Source organism: Lathyrus oleraceus, chromosome 6, assembly GCF_024323335.1.
Source record: "Lathyrus oleraceus cultivar Zhongwan6 chromosome 6, CAAS_Psat_ZW6_1.0, whole genome shotgun sequence".
In the NCBI taxonomy this organism is placed as follows: domain Eukaryota; kingdom Viridiplantae; phylum Streptophyta; class Magnoliopsida; order Fabales; family Fabaceae; genus Lathyrus; species Lathyrus oleraceus.
Window position 1 is genome coordinate 261193782 of NC_066584.1, and position 23797 is coordinate 261217578.

Below are 23797 nucleotides of genomic sequence, written 5' to 3' on the forward strand. Positions count from 1 at the left end.
TCCAAACTCTTGAAGAATACTTGATCAAAGTAACATATGAAGATCATGAGGACTCATATATGATGCTTTGATACATTGTGGATCCATCCTTGGTTGTTCTTTTTTCCATGAGTGTCTTAAACCCTGGATACGAGCTTGCTAGATCAATGGGGATCATGCCCTACCTACAAAAGAGTTAGGCAAATGCAAAGACATATTTTTGGTATTTTGGTTAGTAAAATGATAATATACAAGTATGATACAATCACATGGTGCTTGGTGATCTCTCCCAAAACAAACCCAATGAAAGAGGGGTAAGGAGGATGCCAAGGTATGGTCCCAATGCCAATGCATATGATGAAGTTGCATGAGGGATCTTAGGGTCAAAATTGGGGTTTGCACTCATCCAGGAAGCTATTGCCTTTGCTCAAGCCGGTAGTGTGGATGCTTTTCAAGCCATCTTTGTGTTGATCATCTATGGTTTGGCTTTGTTCCCTAACATTGAGGATTTTGTTGATGTTAACGCCATTAGAATTTTCTTAATTGGGAACCCTGTGCCTACTTTGTTAGGTGATATGTACTACTCTCTGCATCTAAGAAATTCTAAAGGTGGTGGAATGATTGTGTGATGTGTTCCTCTTCTGTACAAGTGGTTCATTTTGCACTTGCCTCAGACGCCTGCTTTTGTAGAGAACAAACAATGTCTACGATGGTCTTAGAGACTTATGTCTCTCAATAATGATGATATAGTTTGGTATGACTCTTCATTAAGAAGTTTGGATATTATTGATTATTATGGTGAATTCTCTAATGTTCCTCTCATTGGTATACAAGGAGGAATTAACTACAACCCTGCTTTGGCTCGTCGTCAACTTGGGTTCCCCTTGAGAGACAAGCTTAATAACACTTTGTTAGAAGGTCTTTTCTATCAAGAGGGTAAAGATCCCTAACATTTGAAGCAGAAGATTGTGCATGCTTGGCATAATGTGCATAGGAAAGGAAGATCCGAGCTTGGTCCGTGCAATTGTGTAGCTTTGGAAGCTTACACTCTTCGGGTGAAGAAGAGAGCTATGAAATTGAAGATGCATTATGCATGTGAGATACCTATGTCTATGGTTGTGGTTGAGCCATTAACTCCCCCTAACCAAGATGTAGAGGAGTTGGAAGACGCACTCTCCAAGATGAAGCAAGAAAAGGATATGCGGGAAGAGTGTTTCGATGTTTTAAGTAGAAAGCATGAGGAGTTGCAGCTTGAGTCTAAAGACAAACATGCACTTATTGAGCTACTTGAAGACCGAGTAACGAAGAGACAGAGAGAGCTTAAGGTATCATCTAGTATGCCTCAGCCTTCCATTGCTTGGAAGAAGATTGTCGATCAACTTGTCCTCGAGAAGACTCAGATGAAGACTTCTTTTGAGACCGAGATTCGACGCATTCGAAGGAAGTACGTGCCTGTAGCCAGATCTTTTGACATTGTTATTAGGGATCCTTAGGATGACTAGTGTCCTTTACTCTTGTATTTTTTATTTTTGGTTTCTGAAATTGTACTTAGTGTAATCCTTCCAATAATATAAATAAAAGAGATTTTTATGGTCATATCAAATATGTTTGGTAAGAGTGATGCGGAACTTTGTTTTGTTCCAAATGTCAAAATCCTGGTGAAGTTCAAAGTGCCTGACTTTGAAAAGTATAAAGGGAATACCTGTCCACTCAGTCATCTTGTGATGTACGCCAGAAAGATATCTATGTAAACTGATAATGATCAGTTATTGATGCATTACTTTCAAGATAGCTTGACCGATGCCGCTTTGAGTTGGTACATGGGATTGGATAGTGCGAGCATCCGCACGTTCAATGATTTGGGTGAAGCATTCGTGAAGCAGTACAAGTATAATATAGACATGGCGCCAGATAAAGACAAGTTGAGTTCGTTGTCTCAGAAGGAAAAGGAGACGTTTAATGAGTATGCTCAAAGATGGAGAGAGCTTGCTACTCAGATTACCCCTCCTTTGGAAGAGAAAGAGATTACCAAGATTTTTCTCAAGACCCTGAGCTCATTTTACTATGAGAGGATGATTGCCAGTACCCCTAGTGATTTTACCGAGATGGTAAACATGGGGATGAGGCTAGAAGAAGGTTTCCGAGAGGGATGGTTATCTAAGGAGGAAACATCGTCCAGCAAGAGGTATGGTAATAGTTTCGGCAAGAAGAAGGAGAGTGAAGCTAATGTAGTGTCTGTTGGGAGGCAGAGGAGGCCTCATGTAAGAAGAAGTCATCCACTCCGTCAACACCATCATCAAGTATCATCTGTCATTCCAATATTTTCAGCCAATCAATCAACACCAATTCAACAATAACAACAACAACCACAACAACGAACAAACACCTACAACAACAACAATACCAACAATCATCTTCAACAACAACCAAATTTTGAGAGGAAGAAGGTCTCTTTTGACCCAATTCCTATGACATACGTAGAATTGTACCCATCTTTGGTTCTCAAGAACCTGTTGCAACCAAGGAACCCTCTACAGATCCTTGAACCACTTCCATGATGGTACAAACTGAAACTCCTATGTGTTTTTCACTAAGGAGGTCCCGTTCATGATATTGAAAATTGTTACCCTCTGAAGTATGAGGTCCAAAAGCTGGTTAAGAGTGGAATGGTGTCCTTTGAGTACCGCGCGCTGAACGTCAAAGCTAACCCACTACCTGCCCATGGAAATTCATTTGTCAATATGTTGGACGGCTGTCCCGGAGAATTCAAAATATATGATGTACGCTTCATTCAAAGGTGCTTGGAGAGGATGCACAAGGATATCTATTTCGTTAGCGATTGTGAGCATGATCATGATGGTTTTGCAATTTGCAGTGTCAATTCTAGAGGTTTTGTAATTGTGAAGAGGGACATCCAACGATTGATGGATGAAGGCATGATTCAAATCTTCCAATCCCGTCACTTAGGTCATGATGTCAATGTTATAGTCCCTGTGTTCAAAACTTCTGAGAGAGTGGTGATTCAGTACGACAGCAGCAGCAGCAGCAGCATCAACAACAGATTGGTATCGTCGTTGTTTATACGGTTAGCGGGTCCCGTCCCGTATGAATCCGATAAGGCTATCCCATATCCGTACAATGATACCATGTTAGAGAATGGTCAAGAGGTTACTTTACCTACGACCAATTCTGTTGTGAGTATAGCTAATGTTACTAAGGTGACCCGCAGTGGTCGTGTCTTTGGGCCAGTGTTCCCAAAGGATATGGAAGACATACCTGTTAGTAAGAAGGTTGAAGTACCAGTGGTAGATTCTGTTAGTGCTCCAAAGTGTCAATCTGGTGAATCCAGCGGTTTGAAGCCTAACGATGACGAGGAGGTGCTCAAATTGATAAAGAAGAGCGAGTTCAATGTGGTGGAGCAATTTCTCCAAACTCCCTCCAAGACTTCAGTGTTGTCTCTGCTAATGAATTCAAAAGCGCAAAGAGAAGCACTGCAGAAAGTTCTAGAGAAAACGTATGTGGAACATGATGTTACGGTGGATCAGTTTGATCATATTGTAGCTAACATCACTTCCTACAACAATCTCAATTTCTGTGATGAAGAACTCCCTGATGAGGGTAGAAATCATAACTTGGCTCTGCACATCTCAATGAATTATAAAGATGATGATCTATCAAATGTTCTAGTAGACAACGGGTCTTTGTTGAATGTACTTCCGAAGTCGACTCTGTCAAGGCTATCATACCAAGGAGCTCCGATGAGGTATAATGGCATGATCGTCAAAGCTTTCGACGGTTCTCGCAAGACTATGATTAGTGAAGTGGACCTTCCGGTGAAGATAGGTCCTATTGATTATCAAATTACTTTCCAAGTAATGGATACCCACCCGGCCTATAGCTGTTTATTGGGAAGGCCATGGATTTATGAGGCAGGAGTCGTTACTTCAACATTGCATCAGAAGCTGAAGTTTGTTAAGAATGGTAGGCTTCTCATTGTTGGCGGGGAAAAGGCTTTGTTGGTAAGCCACATGTCATCTTTCTCTTATGTAGAAGCTGAGGATGAGGTTGGAACTCCGTTACAAGCCTTATCTATTTCTAAGGAAAAGAGAGTTGGGGAACCCATGTCCCCATTTAAAGATGTACAGAAGATTGTTGAAGATGGTCAGTCTGATCAGTAGGGACAGATGGTAGAGGTCTCCGACAACAAGAGCAGAGCCGGTTTGGGTTTCCAACGAGGTTCGTCTGTGGTTAAAGACGAAGATGCACAACCCAGTTTCCGTAGCGGAGGGTTCATTCATGGTAATGAAAAATACTTAGTTGTTGTGCTAGAGGGTGATGAAGATGAAGACTGCACCAATTTTGTGACCCATGGAAAAGCTTGCAACAATTGGACTGCTGTTGATGTTCCTGCTATTATGCATCGATCTAAGTAATTGCTTTATTTGTTTTTGAAATTCCTTCTCCTATGCCTAAGGAAGGAGTGAACATTGTTTGGGCATTTCAAATTTTGATCATCAATAAAATATAATTCTATTCATCCACATCTATGATGTTTTATTTTTACTTTTTGCTTTATTCTGAAAAATGGTAATCACAAAAAAAACATAAATAAATAAATATAATTGTCCATCTGCATAATATTTGGTCACAATTCACTTCTCTAAAATCAAAATATCAAATCATTATGCAGGTTGGTTTATAACCCCATTGAATACAATGATCCTACTCCTTCTCCAAATTTTGAATTTCCTGTGTTTGAGGCTGAGGAGGAAAGTGATGAAGAAGTACATGATGAACTGTCTCGTCTTCTTGAACACGAGGAAAAAGCCATTCAGCCGTTCGAAGAGCAGATTGAGTTAGTCAACTTGGGCTCCGAGGATGATGTGAAGGAAGTCAAGATTGGGTCTCGACTGTGTCCAGAGGTTAAGAAGGGGTTGATTGATCTTCTCCGAGAATATTCAGATCTGCTTGCTTGGTCCTATCAAGACATGCCTGGTTTGGATTCTGAGATTGTGGAGCATAGATTGCCGTTGAAACCAGAATGCCCGCCAGTCAAGCAGAAGTTGAGAAGAACTCATCCTGATATGGCAGTCAAGATCAAAGAAGAAGTGCAAAAGCAGAGTGATGTCGGTTTCCTTGTTACTGCTGTGTATCCGCAGTGGATGGACAATATTGTGCATGTTCTGAAGAAGGACGGAAAAGTCTGTATGTGCATTGATGATTTCCATCTACCACACATTGATATGTTGGTAGACAACACAACTAATTTCAAAGTCTTTTCATTTATGGACGGATCTTCCGGATATAATCAGATCAAGATGGCACCCAAAGATATGGACAAGACCACATTCATTACACCTTGGGGAATATTTTGTTATAGAGTGGTGCCTTTCGGTTTAAAGAATAATGGTGCAACTTACCAAAGAGAAATGACTACTTTTTTTTCATGATATGATGCATAAAGAGATTGAAGTCTACGTTGATGATATGATTGCTAAATCCATTGATGAAGAGGAACATGTTGAGCATTTATTGAAGTTATTCCAGCATTTGAGGAAGTATAAACTCCACTTGAATCCCAATAAGTGTACACTTGGTGTTCGTTCTGGTAAGTTGTTGGGCTTTATTGTCAGCGAGAAGGGTATTGAGGTTGATCCTGCCAAGGTTAAAGCAATACAAGAGATGCTTGTGCCCAAAACTGAGAAGCAAGTCAAAGGTTTTCTTGGCCGCTTGAATTATATATCAAGATTTATTTCACCCATGAGTGCCACATGTGCGCCTATATTCAAGCTTCTTTGGAAAGATAAGTCTTGTGATTGTACTGAAGACTGCCAGAAAGCTTTTGACAGTATCAAGGAATATCTACTTGAGCCATCGATTCTGTCTCCACCTATTGAAGGAAGACCATTGACCATGTATTTGATTGTGCTTGATGAAAGTATGGGTTGTGTTCTAGGTCAGCAAGATGAAACTGGAAAGAAAGAATATGTTATCTACTACCTCAGTAAGAAGTTCATCGATTGTGAAACTCGGTATTTTATGCTTGAGAAGACTTGTTGTGCATTGGTTTGGGCTGCAAAGCGTCTGCGTCAGTATATGTTGAACCATACCACTTGGTTAATATCCAAAAAGGATCCAATGAAGTATATATTTGAGAAGCCTGCTTTAACCGGGAGGATTGCCCGTTGGCAGATGTTCTTATCAGAATATTATATCGAATATCGATCTCAAAAAGCAATCAAAGGTAGTGTCTTGGCTGACCACTTTGCTCACCAACCTATTGATGATTACCAGTCAGTCCAGTATGATTTTCTTGATGAAGAGATCTTGTACCTAAAAATGGAAGATTTTGATGAACCATTGCTTGAAAAAGGGCCAGAACCTGGTTCCCGTTGGGGAAATGTATTTGATGGAGCTGTTAATAAGTATGGTAATGGCATTGGGGCAATGATTATTACCCCTCAAGGAACACATTTTCCATTTATAGTTAGATTGACTTTCAAGTGTACAAACAATATGGATGAGTATGAAGCTTGCATTATGGGGCTTGAAGAGGCCATTGATCTCAGAATTAAGTATTTTGACATCTATGGAGATTTAGCTTTGGTTGTGAATCAAATCAAAACTGAATGGGATACTGTCGCATACGCGAAAAACAATCGGCGGAAAAAGACACAGAGCCGCCACCGTGCGTTATTTATCCTAAAGGAGGGAAAGGAAATGCTCGAAGTAAACCTGGAAAGGAAATGGTCTTACGACCAGAGATTGCTAGGATCGGGAGTCGGTTACGCAAGGGGAAGTTATTAGCACCCCTCACGTCCGTCGTACTCGACGGGATCCACGCTCAGAAAGAATAGAATAAGGTTGCTGAATAACTGCTCAAAAACTGCACAAAACTGGAATAAAACACAGATGGAAGATGGAGGAAACGAACTCGGCAGGATGTCGCATCCTGGGCCTACGTAGTTTGTCAGAAACAAACATCAGAGTTAACGTAGTTCGGGGACATGGAAAACGTGCTCGCTAGGATATCGCATCCTATGCATACGTATCTTCTCTAACCAGAGGTAGAATCAGAGCACTTGTAGCTCAACTAACACATGCTGAAACAAAACACTGAAACAGGGACGCTGAGACGTCGAATGAAACACACAACTGGAAACGGAATGCCAATGCTGGTCTTACATCCAACTCCGGACAAACAACAAACAGACGGGAAACCGAATGCCAATAGATGAACTTACATCAGACTCCGAACAAACAAACGCAAATAGGATACGGAATGCCAATCGCTGGTCTTACATCCATCTCCTAACACACACAACACAAAAGGGGTGAAAAAGAAAAAGGGCGAACAAAACACACGCAACAAAACAAAAAGGGCGCCCGGAGAGATCAACTCAATCTCCTGCCTACGTACCTCATATGGTATGAGGATCAGGGTTACGTAGTTCCCCTTAACAGGGAAAACTATCCTAACAAGAGACTAGGGAGATAATAACTAAAAGGGAGACTACGACTCGAGCCTAGAAGTTGTCATGCAAACGATCCCTATGTTGAGGTCTCTAATCAGAACCTAACTCGCACAGGAAGCAAGCTAGCCTAAACAGCACGTAAACAAGCATAGGTGAACAGGTATCACACACTATATGCAAACAAGCGGCTCATACAAGGCTGGGCTTTAGTCAAGGGGTCATATCAACCTCGACAAACAAGCCAACACTGGAAGGGGTGTCCGAGGCTCTTAATCACTGACATTGACTATCAGGGTGAGCAGATGAAAGGTAATGAGGATAAGACCTCATAGCTCTTAACCCGGGCCTGGGTGAGCTTCAAATCAATGAAAACGTGGGGGTCCAGAATGTGGGACCCTATTCCACTTGACTGACTCTATATACAAGGATCTTGGGTGTTTATTCAAAATGCATCAACACGTAGTGCGAGCAAGATGAAAGACTCAACTGAATAGCAGGGGATGGATTGCACATCCCTTCTATCTGCCAATGCCTCTTCACTTAGGAGGTCTTTGAAGTACATGGCACAAACATAAACAACCACAAACATTGCCTCTTAAGGAGGGCTTCAGACATGTGCCTGCCAAAGATAGCAGGTCTTCCAGACTACATGAAGTCAGAGAGGTTACCTAGGTGGTATGCCAACCACGAGTAAAGCAAAGCAAGTCAAGCAATGAGTTAAAGCAACTAAAGTACCTCTTGAAGAACAGAATGTTGAAAACAGTGTGTTCAAGGCTTAGCAATGTCCAGTTCCACTTCCTTTGAGCTCCACTGAAGTTTGATGCAAGAAATGGCGCGTGAAAAGACCTGAATCAAGCTCAATTTGGAGCTTCCATTAACACCTTCAAGCTTGTGGTATGCACGAATTTGAGAGGAATTCCACCAAATACACGTTGAATCTTGCTCAGTAACACTCCATACTCATGATTATGCAAGAAAATTAAGGTGTTGTGTGCAAAATTTTGAGAAATCAAGAGAGTGAAAATTGAGAGTGAAAGAGGACTCTAGATCTAAAAATGTGTGTAATCAATGAAACAGTTACAATTAAGCTTATATACCATCTCCTAATTACTCTGAAATTACAATTAGGCCAAGGTTAATGGAAATTAGCAAGATATAAGGTGTATGCACAAATGGTAAAAACACCCTTGCATGGTGAAAGCATACGTGAACAGTACCACATGAAGGCCCAAATTTACTTAAAATCAACCCATGCACATATTGGAATTGGAATTGAACATGTATGATGCATCAAATTTGAATTTGGCATTTTCCTTCCAAAATGGACATGCATGAACAAATGATTGTATGAGATAATTTCATGCAATGTCATGATGCATTTGGAAAATATGAGTCATAAGGAGCATAATGCAAAAAGAGGCACTCAAATTGGAGCTTTGGTTCAAAAGATATGGCTTGTTGAAGTTTCATGCACACTTTGCAATGATTTGATCATAACTCCTTAAACATTCATCATATGCTCATGATCTTGGACTTTTTGGAAATGGAAGAGAAAGATCCTCAACTTTCATGTTGGACAAAATTTCATTTTAAGCTTATTTGATGTTGGAAAGTTGAGTTGAAGTTGGTCCAAAAACTTGCCATTTTTGGAAACTTGAAATTACAGGTCACTTTCCATTTTTGGAAACTTTTGATCTGGCTTCAAATCCTTCAATGTAGACACTTGTCATGATGAATGAGCCTCTCTTGGACATGAATGAAGTGTCTCAAACCATTTCTTCACCTCCTAGCCCTCAGTTGACTTTTATGGGCCTCTGATGACTTGGACATGTACTGATGACCTTGAGCCTCTAACACTTGGTCAAGTTACTTCAAAATGAACCTTGATTCATGTAAGCTCTCTATAATACTCATGTGGCCTCCATATCAAGGAAATGCTTGGTCTCTTGCACTGGTGAATCCTCTTGCTGCCACTTCTAGTTGCCAAGATGCAATGCAATATGCAGTGTTAATGTAATGTTAATGTAATGTTAATGTAATGTTAATGACCTAAAAATGAAATGAGTGAATGAATGGGGGGTGCAAATTTGAGGTGCTACAACTGCCCCTATTCAATCAACTGGGAACCTGAACGGATGAGAGCAACGGCTGTCAGACCTTCAAGGTAAACAGGGATTGAATACCAAAGAACCGTAGAATTTGCACTCTGCGGGGGATGAATCAAAGAAACGCGAGGCCATTTACCGATGGCGGCTGCACAATAAAAATACCTCAGGAAAGCGAGGCCATTTACCGATGGCGGCTTTACTGGAAACTTGAGATTTACCGATATCAACGTCAGCGAGGCCATTTACCGATGGCGGCTGGGAAACAACATCCAAAGGAAGCGGGACCATTTACCGATGGTGGCTTCATTTGGGAATTTGTCATTAAAAGGAAGCAAGACCATTTACCAATGGTGGCTTCAAAACAACTTTTGATATTTACCGATATCAACGTCAGCGAGGCCATTTACCGATGGCTGCTGGGGAATAGATGTCACAGAAAGCGAGGCCATTTACCGATGGCGGCTAAGCTGGGCATTCGATATTTACCGATATCGAAGAAAGCGAGGCCATTTACTGATGGTGGCTTGGAATAGTCGACTTGATATACACTAATATCAAGGAAGCGGGGCCATTTACTGATGGCGGCTCCAACTGGGGAGGAAAAAGATATTTACAACTGGAACCAGACAAGACGTTTAGCGACGACTCTACTGGGGGATTTTGATATTTATCGACGAATAGATACATGACCAGACATTTACCGATGACTGGAAAAACTCGATGTTTACCGACATCAAAAAAAAAAAAGGACGACCAGACATTTACCGATGACTGGGAAAAAGATACACACCAGACATTTATCGATGACTGGGAAAAAGATACACAACCAGACATTTACCGATGACTGGGAAAAACTCGATGTTACCGACATCGAAAGATGATGTTTACTGACATCAAAAAAAGGACGACCAGACATTTACCGATGACTGGGATGAGACTCGATGTTTACCGACATCGAAAGATGATGTTTACCGACATCAAAAAAGGACGACCAGACATTTACCGATGACTGGGATGAGACTCGATGTTTACCGACATCGAAAGATGATGTTTACCGACATCAAAAAAAAAGATGACCAGACATTTACCGATGACTGGGAAAGAACTCGATGTTTACCGACATCGAACGATGATGTTTACCGACACCAAAGAAAGAACACACATGGGTGTTGACATGACACTTACCGGTATCACAAGGATGACCTCTTCATATGTCAAAACAAAGCAAACATTTGTCGGGGACTAAGCTGGGGAGTCAATCAAGCTTTCCTTTCACGGACGGGTGAGGAAATAAACCTCTCTGGGGAATATCAATCCTGAATGCTACCAAGAACAACTGCTGCAAATGTGCCGCATAAATGTTGAACAACGGTCCAACTCTGCTAGGGATACGATCCAATCTGGTTTAACACATGTATGCATATGTTTGAATTTTTCATGGCGTAATGCTCCATATTCGAATGGAAATGCTACGCGATTTGAGGATGCAAATGCAAATGATAATTACTACATGCAAGATGCAAAGGGAGGAAAACTCCTGCTGGGAAAGCACACGATCGCTTCCGAGCGAACAAATCTGGTTCGATCTTCCAACTCTGTGGGGATACGCAATGATCCTGCTGCGAATACTTGCTGATCTGACACTCTAGGAACGACAGAGAAACCAACTCAACTGGGGAGTCATCTGTTGGGCAAACACCAACCTCTCAATCATGCTGGGGAATATCACTGCTGCTGGGGAACAGATGATCCTCACTGGGGATGACCTCTACTGAACCCGATCCACTTGGGGATTCCGCTGGGGAAATAAACAAACAATTCCCACCTCCGCTGGGTATACGAACACTGCAAACCTCTGCTGGGGAAACTGCCACCTTCAGATTTGCTAGGGAAGACACTCTCAACCCTGCTGGGGATACTGCAAACTCAACCCTGTTGGGGATTACAGCATTTCAGACTTGGCTGCTGAGGAACAAACTACCCACAGACACCTCCGCTGGGGAAATAACAATCTTCCGGCTCGCTGGGGAACTAACAATCCTCAGACTTGCTGGGGAAAGAGCAACCTTCAAACCTGGCCGGGAAAAAAACATCCTCAACCCTGTTGGGGATTGCAATCAACTTCAGGCCTGACTGCTGAGGCAACACTGATCTTGGCCTCGCTGGGGAGACAAACCCTGAACTTGCTTTGGACAACCCAACCTCTCACACTACTGGACAATGTTAAAACGCTTTTGAACAAACCGTGGCTCACCTGTTTTAGCCAGCAATCAAAAGATAATGACCTGCAAAACAGCAAGACATACATGCCCTAGGGGATTGTACGGACAAAATACACTCAAGTGTACTCAACATTCAAAATGATTTTCAAATGTTTATCTTTCTGCACATTCTTGTCTAGCCTTCAAGCTTTTATATGCAATGTTTATCAAAAATTCGGACATTTTTGCAAACAAAATAGTAAAGTAAAAACAAGAGAGCAAACTGACTGAATAACGACTTTTATTGATTGAAAATGGCCTATAAAGGCAAATACATCAGGAAGCAATTCCTAGGAAGAGGTAATTGCGCCAAAACAGGAAATAAACTATCCTATTGGGAATGTGAACACGGCATCCACTATTTTCCAATTCTGTTATGACTCACAGATCCTCAATTTCCCCCAAATTCCTTGCTTTCTGAGAAGAATGATTGGACCGGTCACATCCTTCGAGATGGTAGACACTGAAGCGCGATGAAGTACAGATAACTCAGACTGTAGTCTTCGCTTTAATCCCTGTTTTGCCTGGATCGCCTTTTCAGGTTTTCAATCCATCGGGATACCCATTTTTGCCTAAGTCGCCTTTGCAGGTTTTCGACTTACCGAGTGTACATATTCTTTTTATTCTTTATCCCTAACTTTTGCCCGAACCGTTTCTCTCTTTTTTTTTGGTTCGCCGGGATGCCCTTTTTTGCCTGGACTCTTTTATTCTTTTGGTCCAGTGGGTCAATTTATGCGAAGTATTTTTTGACTACATCTGAGTTCACAGGGGACGGAAAATCTTCACCGTCCATAGTTGTAAGCATCAAGGCTCCACCAGAGAAAACCTTCTTAACAACATATGGAGCTTCATAATTCGGAGTCCACTTGCCCCTGTTATCTATACTGGGAGGAAGGATCCTCTTCAAAATCAAATCACCTGTCAGATAGCTTCAAGGACGCACTTTCTGATCAAAGGCCTTCTTCATCCTTCTCTGATACAGTTGCCCATGGCACACAGCTGCTAACCGCTTCTCCTCGATAAGGCTCAACTCATTAAACCTCGTACGGATCCACTCAGCTTCGTCTAACTTGACATCCAACAAGACTCTCAAAGAAGGAATCTCCACTTCAACTGGTAGGACTGCTTCCATACCATACACAAGGGAGTAAGGGGTTGCCCCGGTCGACGTACGTACTGAGGTACGGTACCCATGCAAAGCGAAAGGCAACATCTCGTGCCAATCCTTGTATGTCACGACCATCTTCTGCACAATCTTCTTAATGTTCTTGTTTGCCGCGTCTACAGCACTATTCATCTTTGGTCTGTAAGGAGAAGAATTGTGGTGTTCAATCTTAAAATCTTTGCAAAGTTCCTTCATCATCTTGTTATTGAGATTCGAACCATTATCAGTAATGATTCTTTCAGGAACCCCATAACGACAGATACTCTCCTTCTTGATGAATCGGGCAACCACTTGCTTGGTAACATTAGCATAGGAAGCTGCTTCCACCCACTTGGTGAAGTAATCAATCGCAACCAGGATGAAGCGATGTCCATTAGAAGCAGTAGGTTCAATCTTCCCAATCATATCGATGCCCCATATCGCGAATGGCCAAGGAGAATTCATAACATTCAGAGGGCTGGGTGGCACATGCACTTTATCTGCGTAGATCTGACATTTATGGCACTTCCGAGCGTGTTTAAAACAATCGGATTCCATGGTTATCCAGTAATAACCGGCTCTCAACAACTTCTTGGCCATTGCATGACCACTAGCATGGGTACCGAAAGATCCCTCGTGTACTTCCTGCATCAACATGTCTGCTTCGTGTCTATCCAAGCATCTGAGCAGAACCATGTCAAAGTTCCTCTTGTACAACACATCCTCCTGATTCAAATAAAAACTTCCAGCAAACCTTCTCAGGGTTTTCCTGTCATTCTTTGATGCTTCTTCAGGATACTCCTGTCTTTTGAGGAAATTCTTAATGTCGTAGTACCACGGCTTCTCATCAACAACAGACTCGGCTGCAAACACATACGCAGGCCTCTCGGGTCGATTCACAGCAACGTGTGGCACATGATTATACCAATGGACTTTGATCATAGAAGACAATGTAGCCCAGGCGTCAGCCATCTGATTTTTGTCTCGGGGTACATGATACAACTTCACTGTCTTGAAGAAAGTCAGGATCCTTCTGGTGTAATCTCGATAAGGAATCAAATGCGGCTGATGAGTATTCCAATCTCCATTGACTTGGTTAATCACTAGAGCGGAATCTCCATAAATGTCCAGAGTTCTGATTCTTAGATCGATGGCTTCTTCAATCCCCATGATACAAGCCTCATACTCAGCTTCGTTGTTGGTTACCTCAAAAGTCAATCTGGCAGAAAAAGGTATGTGTGCACCTTTAGGATTGATAAGTACTGCCCCAACATCGTTTTCATTCACATTCACAACCCCATTAAACATCAATGTCCACTTGTCATCAGGATCTGGTCCTTCCTCAACAAGAGGCTCTTCACAATTCTTCATCTTCAAGTAAATGACATCTTCATCGGGGAATTCAAACATCATCGGCTGATAATCATCAATCGGTTGCTCGGCAAGGTAATCATACAGAATACTACCTTTGATGGCTTTCTGCGACGTATACTGGATATCATACTCTATTAAAATCATTTGCCAACGAGCAACACGTCCGGTAAGAGCCGGCTTTTCAAAGATGTACTTCACTGGATCCATCTTAGAAATCAACAAGGTAGTATGGTTCAACATATACTGTCTCAGTCGGCGAGCAGCCCATGCCAAAGCACAGTGTAGCGGTGTATTCGTCACTTTATGATTTATTGATTAAACCATAAGCAAAGCATAAAAAAGAATCGAGTCGCCACCGCACTTTTATTTATCCTAAGGATTGGCTAAAAAGCGAACAAAGGCCTAAGAAGTCTTACACATAGAAAACCAATAAAAGATCAGAGAATCTGGATAAGGGGTAAATTACGCAATGGGAAGGTGTTAGGCCCCCAAAACGTCCTAGGTACTCCTAGGGAGCCCTTTTCACACTTGTTGTATAAAAATGTTTATTTGTTTATGATATATTGTGCAAACATGAATGGGAAGATGAGAAAAGAATATACAATTTTATTATTTTTGTGTTTGAACGGATGAACCCGTTGCCTACGTACCTTCCATCAAAGGTAAGGATCAAAACGCCGTAGTTCGGCTAAAAGATTTCCAAAAATTAGTGGGTTCATTTTAAAACAAGAGCACTAAGGCTTTTCATTACCAACGAGAGAAAACTCAACCTGAATCAACAATCCACCATGCGAGGACGACTTCAACATACTAGTGAGGGGTTAACCCTATAATAAGTATGGAAGACTTACAATCAACTCACTAAGGATAAGGTAAGATTTACATCAACCACTATGGTAATGGAAACCTATGGCTAATGTATGAAAACATATTAACAATGGACAAAGCCACAAAACAATTGAATGGGTGGAGTTAATTGATTATGAGTGTTCACAAAATATGGTCAGGGTATGATTAGGATTGATTCAAAGAAGTGTTATGAAATGGAGTTTGAAAAATCAAGGACTTAGGGTTCAGGTTTCTAATTTGGAAAAGACATGAAGAATGTTTGCACAATAGTATCAAAGTTTTTAAAAGCAAAGTGTGAAAAAGGTTTAGGACAAAGAGGGTAAATGGATAAAGGAGTGTAAAACTTCTCAGAAAGGTTCACCTCTTGAGATCATATAGAAGATGATTCAAGTGTATCCTTAGGAATAGGCAAATGAGCAATAACGAATAAGCAAAACAAATGATATCGGAGGCCAATTGCTGGACTTATACCAATCTCACAACAAAGATGGATACCTGATACCAATAAATGGATTTACACCAGTCTCTTAAAACAAACAAGGATGTCAGATGCCAATAAATGGACTTATTCCAACCTCCTAAAGCAAAACAAAACATGGATGTCAGATGCCAATCTATCTGGACTTACTCTAATCTCCTCAAAGTAAAACAAAACTTGGATGTCAGATGCCAATCTATCTGGACTTACTCTAATCTCCAACAGATGATCATAGGAATACAAAAGCCAACAACATGGTCTTACAATTGCATCTTCACATACAACAAACAAACAAAAGCAATGGACATAAGTGGCCAAATGAAATGGTCTTACACTCTATCCCTTCCAAATCATAGGAACAATGGCCAATGAATGGACTTATAGTTGTCCTCAATGGGCAAACTCAAACAAATCACAAAGATATGAAATGATGATCATGCAATAATGAACAATTAATGATGATAAATGCACAAGGCAAACAATCAAACATGTACAGATGAACCAAGCAATCAATCAAACAAAGTCATTTAGCACACACTATAACCAAGCAATTAGGCTCAAGAAAGGGTTAGACTTTAAAGTCAACTGGAATGGGGTAAGTGGTGCTCTTAACCTAAACATTGAGGGTTAAGGTGAAGCAGATGAAAGGATATGAGGGGTGTGCCTCATTGCTCTTATCCCTGGTCAGGGAGAGCTTTGAATATCAGAAGGCGTGGGAGTTCAGAAAGTTGGAACTCTCTCCACAAGTTAATGACTCGATAGATCTTGGGTTTTTACTCACTATGCATCAACACATGTGGTGTGAGCAAGGTGAGTGACACACAGAATAGTAGGAGATGGACTACACATCTCTTTTGTCTACCAATTGCCTTATCAAAAGGACTTTTCCTGCTTGGGGACAAAGATAAACAATCACAAACATTTCCTCTTAAGGAGGACTTCAGACAGGTGTCTAGCTAAGTAACAAGCCAGGTCTTCCAGACTACATGAAGAAGAGATTCTACCTCAATGCTAATGCTATCAAGCAACGCAATAGCAAGTTCACAATGGAACTATAGCAACTAATGTACCTGAAATCAATCAAATATAATCAGTATACCAATCACAAAGTCAAAACAGACAAGATAAGAACCAACAGTCAACACAATCAATCACATGTCCAAAGCACAAACTCAAATGAAATGAGCTAGCATCCTACAAAACAAACCAAGTTAGTCCATAACAATCAAATAAACCAAACTCAATCAACTTGAATTAATCTCCTTAAAGCAATTGCTTCTTCAACCTAAAAATCAAACTCAAACATGAGAAGTAGACCACTAGGACAAGGCCTAGGGTCAAAGGAGGAGAAATAAACCAAAACAGAACATGAAAATTGATCAAAATCAAGATTAATCAACTAAAGACATCATCCAATTGGTCCCATATCAAAATTATTCATCAAATTCATTTCCTAAACAAATCATGTCAAACTAGGCAAGTTGAGAACTCAATGATGTAAACAGAATGAACACAAGCATATCAATACCAAAATGGCTCAATAAATTCCAAGAAAAATCATGCTTAAACAGAACACATTGAATGAGCAACATACCAAAAATCAAGCCAATTGGATAAAGGGAAGCAAGTCAATTAAAATCCCTAAGTCAAAGCATGTTCAAACAAGCTCATACAAGGCACTACATCATGCATCAACTTCAAGCAAGCATAAAACAGAAACCAAACATGATAAATGAATGAAATCAAAGCCATAGCAACCTTCAAGATGTCTATAATACACATGCCAAATTTCAAGTCCATCCAATAAACACCAAGAATTTCACAAATCATATGATATCATGACTCACAAAAGGTTCACAATTGGTCAAACAGGGGAGAAATTCTCAAACAAATTGAAAATGCATTCCAAAATTCTACAAAAAATCATGCTCAAACTAGACATCCAGAAGTATCATCATGCAAAAATCCAGAACAATTGGCAATCAAATGGCATGGCAAATAAAATCAAGAACATGAACAAGAAATGGTGTGACATACATTGTCACACCTCCAATCATCACATCATATCTCACAATCCAGAAAGGAAAAAATCACAAACCATATACCAAAATGTTCATCAAAGTGTCTAGATCATGCATATAAAATTTCAGCTCCATAGGATCAGGCATCATGAATGACTTATGCAAAAGCATAGGCAAAAAGCATACATGGACAAAACCATTAGACCAAAATAAAAACAGACCGTGCACAACTTTTACTATCATGCTAGTAAAAAACTAGAGGAAAAATGGAGACCAATGCAAAAACTCCCATTCAATTTGGATTAAGGATGAATGACTTATGATTTTTTGAATTTGCTAATCAAAATGAAATAAAAATTTGAAAACAAAATGAATTTAAATGAACGAATGGCAAACTTGTAATTAAGCAGAACTTTTTGAAATCTGGCGCCATGGTAAAACGCTGCGTTTCATTAAAAGGAAACGCAGCCAATCATCAAGCGACAAGTGGACCAACACATGAGTGAGAAACAGAAAAATGCATGCAGACTTGGCCAGGAAAGATCAAAACATGATCTGGAACGCAAACCCTAGGTGTTCTTCACAAACTCATCGTGTTCATCATCAACATGATCCAACATGCACAGAAATCTACCAGCCATATATCAATCGAATCCTCTCACTTCACACATCAACAATTCATCAATGATTTCTCCTAATTCTAATCATGTCAACCGGATCGAGCAAAAGAAGATTTACATGTCAAAGTTCAAAACAACATAACTAACTTAATATTGCATGAAATCAATGGATTCAAAGCTCAGTGTGACCTACATGCCAAGATCTACACAATGCATATCATTATTTCAAGAATTGGAAGACTCGAATTCTAACCTTGTTGGAGATGCAGAGTTGAAATCGTTGGATTCAAAGCCTGGCAATGCAAAACAGGTGCTCTACAATGATTGGGAAGATGAATGGATGCTGCAGAATAGCTCAACAATGCTCAATTCTTCTTGAAATTCCAACTGCCATGTGAATGCTCAAAGTTCTACAGCCACGATCTAGCTTGAATTTTGCACAATCTTGCTTCAACGGATCTTCATAATGTTGTTAGATGATGAACAGATCGAGAATCAAGCAAAAGAAATGAAGAAATTGGATGAACAAAGTTGAGAGAATTTGAGAGAATTTGAGATGAAAACTTTGGATCTGAAATTGTGATGTGTTGATGCAGAATTCTGTTAGGATTAGGACTTTATACCTCCTGTTAATCAAGCTAGCTAAACATGATTAGGCAAAAATGCAATGGATTAGTAAGATGAGCATGTTATGCAATTTAGCCAAAATGCCCTTATGCATATGTGATCAATGGAACAGTGTAAATTTCACTTGCAGCAAGTCCTAAAATATGTTTTAAGGCAAATTGAATTGGTTTGGAGTGAAAATTATGCATACTTCTCAAAATCACTTTTTCCCACCAAAATTCAAAATGAATTCACTTGAAAAATGCACTTTTTGTGTGATGATTTTTGATGAAATGTAATGAATGATTGTGATAGAGCATGTCAAATGGAGATTGCTCCAAAAAGAACCACATGAATTGGCCTTTTGATGCAAAAGTTATGCTTTGTTGAAGTTCAAAAAAGCTTGACAATGATTTGATCATAACTTGCCAACCTCACATGAGAAATGGATGTTCTTGGACATTTTGGAAAGGTGAGAGCAAGATCTTCAACTTTCATGTTGGAAAAAATTTGATTTTAAGCTTGCTTGATGATGTAAATTTGAGGAGAAGACCTTTCCATTTTTGGCAGTTTGAAATTACAGGTCACTTACTATTTTTGGAAACTTTTTATCTGACCTCAAATCCTTCAATGATGATGTGTGAAATGTTATATGAGGCTTGTATGGACATGAATGAGGTCTCTCAAACCATTTCCCACCTTCAAATCCCTGATTAAATGCACAGTTGACCACAGTTGACTTTGCTAGGGTTTTGGTTGACTGAACAATGCTTTAATGAAATCCAAGCCTCTACCACTTGAGATCTTGATTCAAAATGATGTCACAACTCATATGAACTCTTGATGAATGATCATGGTGCCCAAATTCTTCAGAATGGCCACCATTTATGGCTTAATGAATGCCTTTGACTGGCTTGACCTAATGTTGCTTCATCTGCAAGTAACAAGGTTAGATGACATATTTTTGTACTTTTGGTTAGTAAACAAGTGAAAAGCAATAATATACAATATGCAAAACATGCTTGGTGATCAAGAACCACACTCACAAGATAGCCCACCCACTAGGAGGGAGGCAAGGTACACAATGATCCTTGAGGCAGTGATATGATATGATATGATGCCATGAGGGATCTTAGGGACAAAATTGGGGTCTTACAGATGCCCCTATTTAAGGTCATTCTAGCCGGAGAAATGAAATTTAGAAATCTTCATCTCGATGCGGTAGAATGGGCTTAAATAACAGTAATGAGACAAATTTTGGTCCCTAAGAGACCTCATGATGTAGATGTATGCATGTAAAAGACACAAACTCTGTGGGGATATATGGTTCACACAGAAAAGACAATCCATCGGAGTAATACACTCACCAGGAACAGAGACTCTAACGGGACTCTTATTGGGGATAAAAAGAAAAGGAATGCGTGAGCAGGACACGACTCTGAGTTGGGGAAAAACAAAACTGACACAGCGTGAACAAGACACGACTGGACTGGAGACCTCACTAGGGAAGTAAAGGACTCACACTGGGGATCAGAGGATTTCCAAAGGAAACACATCCATTGGAAAGACACAAGCTGACTCAAACTATCCACAAAGGATACTTCGGATAAAAATCCGGACTCTGACCAGGAAACGATTCACAAAGAATCTCCCTGCCGGGAAAATGCACATATTGGGGAAAATCACAACAGGAATTCCACTAGAGAAGTGTCTAACAAGGAGACTCTCACGGGGAAAAGCAACAAGAAAATGAGGTGTTACCGGTACAAGGGTAACAAACTCAGGAAGAATGACTATCTAAGACCGGTATAAGGGTGAGAGATATCAATCAACCAAACATCTGAGAAAAACCCGAAACAGGTACATCAACTCAGGAAAATCTGACTCCACAGGGGACCAAGGTCATAATAGGGAGCAGAAAGGAAGGAACACCAGGGATACCGAGGTATATAATAGGTGACCGACCGAAGCGTGAATTGGTTTTTACTGCCAAGACACCCATCATCCGAAAGGAGGGCTTGAAAAAGCAAATCGACTTACAGGATGGACATTCGAATCCACAAAGGGAAGACGAATCTTACTCAATTGGGGACACAAACCCGAAGAGTGCATAAGATATAATATCCATTACCGTCAGAACATGGATAGAATACTCGCATGATATATATTATCTATTACCGTCAGAACGTAGATAATATACTCGCATGGTAAGAAACACCAGAGATACCGGGGTATATAATAGGTGATCTACCAAAAACGTGGATTGGTATATATGCCAAAACACTCATCATCCACAACACAAACTTGTTAAAGGATGGATATTCGATTCTTCAAAGAATACGAATCTTACTCTATTGGGGAAGATCAACAAAGGATTCCAACCAAAGAGTGAAAGAGATATATTATTCATTACCGTCAAAACATGAATAATATACTCGAAAAGGAAGAGACACCAGAGATACCGGTTAGGGCATATAATAGGTGACTAATCAAGAAGAGAGACAATCAATACCAAGCATCCGGGTAAACGAAAGACAACTCAAAGGGATAAATTGCAAGCATCCGGCAATTATCCGAAACAAATATTCGACTCCGCAAAAGGGAAATAACGAATCTTACTCGACCAGGGAAACACAAAAGGCTTCGACTGAAGAGTGCATGAGATATATTATCCATTACCGTCAGAACGTGGATAACATACTCGCATGGAAGATTATCCACAACCGGTTACTGGGTTAACAAAGGATAAATCGACCGAAAAGAAAGGCATCGAGATACCAAAACTAGGTATATAAAGATGACCAATCAAAGGGAGCAACAATCATTACCAAGCAAACGGGTAAATGAAAGAAGACTCAATTGGGGATGAATTGCAAGCATCCGGCAATTACCCACAAGGACTAGCTGGGGATACATTGATAAACAATCAATGATCCGGGGAACAAATCACTGGCAAACGGTGAAAGGACCCACTGGCGACTTCAAAAGGATAACATTGCAAGCATACGGCAATGATCCAGAAGACAACTTGCTGGGGATACAACTGCTAGCAAACGACAATCATCCACAAGCAAAAGGAGGAATATCAACATCGAATATTGAATGAAGATAACCACAAAGAGTAACCATCATCGGTTAGGATGAACAACAAGGTTAACTCTGCAAAGGGAGAAATTAGGGTTTATGACTACCGAATATGGGGTAGAATACCAAAAATCTGGCTGAGGAAACAAGAGGTATATCACTACCGACTACTGGGTAGAAAACCAAAACTCAGCTGGGATAAAATTGCTAGCAACCGGCAATTATCCACCCGTACCACAAGGCACAAACTCCGCTAGGGAGAAAACATAACATGGGATTTACAACTACCGAATACGGGGTAGAAGACCACAGACTCACCTAGGGATAGGGTGAATGAATGCCGAATATTGAGCAATTATTCCACTTATTCCACAGGGAGATACCAACTCTATTGGGGATAAAACCACAATAGCCAAAAATCCACTATCGACCAGACCGAACCACAAAGGTTACCGCTGCTAGGGGAAGAGAGATGGGACTTACAACTACCGAATACGGGGTAGTAGCCATACTCTGGTGGGGATAAACACGAATTAGGGTTTACATCTACCGAATACTGGGTAGAAAACCAACAACTCCACGTGGGGAATGAAAGAATCACAAATCCGCACGGGAAACAAAAATAGGGTTTATAACAAACCACAAACTGCTGAAGAGCAGGAAAATAGGATTTACGACTACCGACTACTGGGTAAACAACCAACAACTCTTGCCGAGGAATAAAAGGTATATAACCACAAATTCCGCCAAAAGGCAAGAAACATAGGACTTACAACTACCGGTTATTGGGTAGAGGCCCAAAAAGATTCCGCATGGGGATAAAAGAATTAATGCCAGTTACTGGGCAATTCATTCATTTATTCCACATGGAAGCACAAGAAACATTTGACAAAACGCCAATTCGGGATTGATCCGAAAAGACAGACTGAATCAAGACTCGTCCTATTGAGGATATAACTCAAAAGGAACAATTCATCCCAATATATGTGTTGGGAGGAAACGGAAGAAACCGTCATCCACGAGGATAATCTCAGTGGGGAACTGCAGAAGGTAAGACAGACACTTTCTGCTTATGGGGCTGACTCTATATATAGAGAGATTTAAACACCCGACATCTGCTTGGGAAGATCTATTAGAGATCTATGAAACCCAAAGCAGGAAACAACAAACAAAAGATATATGGCAAAAAATGCAACATGAATATCTGAATGTTTATGAATATGCATGAATACTGCGTGATTTATGTTTGATGAATGCTGACAAAACAGACATATCTAACACAAACAGGCCCAGGAATCAAACGTCTGGTACTATACTTCCAGGGGAAAAACCAACTGGAAAGCCAATCTGCTGGAGATCCACATGCTGAAAAGCAAAGATCTGTTGGGAGCAAAAGATCAGAGATATCACAAAATCTCTGAGTAATGGATCAACAAACAACCCAACTGGAGCACAGAAAGTCACAACAGGCATCAACGGCCACAAAGACGAATCTGTTGGGGAAAAGGAGAAGTCCCGACACATATGCAGGGGAACAAGAGCTCACTGCTATGAAAGCAACTCTACATAACTCCACTGGGGAACAACCCACTGAGGGAGAACAGATCACCTACGTAGAATCTGCTGCACGAGCAACTCTACCTGAGGAGAACACACATATCCATTCCATCGGGAATACACCCACTGAGGAAGGGTAGATCACACAAGTAGATTTTGCAACAAGCCACTCTACTGGAGATCAAAAGCAATCAGGAAATCAACTAAATCTCTGGATGATAGGCTACCAACCAACCCTACT